Below are 1719 nucleotides of genomic sequence, written 5' to 3'. Positions count from 1 at the left end.
AGCCCTGGCAGGAGAGGGAGGGAGGGGAGGAGAGGGGAGGAGGAGAGGGGGAGGGAGGGGAGGAGGAGAGGGGGAAAGGGGAGAGGAGAGGAGAGGAGAGGAGAGGGAGGAGAGGAGAGGAGAGGAGAGGAGAGGAGAGGAGAGGAGAGGGAGAGAGAGGAGAGGAGAAGAGAAGAGAAGAGAGAGGAGAGAGGAGAGGGGGAGGAGGAGAGAGGAGAGGGGAGGAGGAAGAGGAGGGGGGGAAGGGAGGAGGAGAGGGAGAGGAGAGGAGGAGGAGGAGAGGAGAGGAGGAGAGGAGGAGAGAGGAGAGGGGAGAGGAGAGGAGAGGGGGAGGGGAGGGAAGGAGAGGAGAGGAGAGGAGAGGAGAGGAGAGGAGAGGAGAGGAGAGGAGAGGAGAGAGAAGAGAAGAGAAGAGAGGAGAGGGGAGGAGGAGAGAGGAGAGGGGAGAGGAGAGGGGAGGAGGAGGAGAGGAGAGGGGAGAGGAGAGGAGGGAGGGAGGGGAGGAGAGGAGAGGAGGAGAGGGGAGGGAGGGGAGGGGGAAAGGGGAGAGGAGAGGAGAGGGAAGGAGAGGAGGAGAGGGGAGGAGAGGAGAGGAGAGGAGAGGAGAGGAGAGGAGAGGAGGAGAGGAGAGAGAGGAGAAGAGAAGGAAGAAGAGGAGAGGATGGGAGGGAGGAGAGGGAGGAGGAGAGAGGAGAGGAGAGGGGAGGAGAGGGAGGGAGGGAGGGAGGGGAGGAGAGGAGAGGAGGAGAGGGGGAAAGGGGAGAGGAGAGGAGAGGGAAGGAGAGGAGGAGAGGAGAGGAGAGGAGAAGAGAAGAGAGGGGAGGGAAGGAGAGGAGAGGAGAGGAGAGGGGAGGAGAGGGAGGAGGAGGGGAGGAGAGGAGAGGAGAGGAGAGGGGAGGAGAGGGAGGGAGGGGAGGAGAGGAGAGGAGGAGAGGGGGAGGGAGGGGAGGAGGGGAGAGGAGAGGAGAGAGGAGAGAGAGAGGGAGGAGAGGGGAGGGAGAGGGAGAGGAGAGGGAGGAGAGGGGGAGGGAGGAAGGAGAGGCCTCCTCCCCCTCCTCCCCCTCCCCTCCCCTCCTCTCCTCCTCCCCCTCCTCTCCTCCTCCCCTTCCCCTCCTCCTCTCCTCTCCTCTCCCCTCCCTCCCATCCTTCCCATCCCCTACTCTCCTTCTCTCCTCCTCCCCTCCCCCTCCTCCTCTCCTCTCCTCCCCTCCTCCCTCCTCCCCTCCCCTCCTCCTCTCCTCCCTCCCCCTCCCCTCCTCCTCTCCTCTCCTCCCCTCCTCCCCTCCTCTCCTCTCTCCTCCTCCCCTCCCCTCCTCCTCTCCTATCCTCCCCCTCCTCCCCTCCTCCTCTCCTCCCTCTCCTCCCCTCCCCCCTCCTCCCCCTCCCTCCTCTCTCCTCCTCCCCTCCCCTCCTCCTCTCCTCTCCTCCCCTCCTCCCCTCCTCTCCTCCCCTCCTCCCCCTCCTCTCCTTTCTCCTTCCCTCTCTGTCACACACACAGGGGACACATTCTTGCCCACATCTGTTCCCTTTAATGAACCAGTTTACCAGTCAGTACTGGGCAAACACCATCAGGGGTAAACACACACAGACACACACACTCACACACACACACACACACAGACACACACACACTCACGCACACACACAGACACACTCACACTCACACACACACACACACTGCTGCTGCTGCTGCTATTCCAAACTCAGACATTCCTCCAC

Source organism: Takifugu rubripes, chromosome 11 (genome assembly GCF_901000725.2).
Source record: "Takifugu rubripes chromosome 11, fTakRub1.2, whole genome shotgun sequence".
Lineage (NCBI taxonomy): Eukaryota > Metazoa > Chordata > Actinopteri > Tetraodontiformes > Tetraodontidae > Takifugu > Takifugu rubripes.
Note: the sequence above shows the minus strand (reverse complement) of the source record.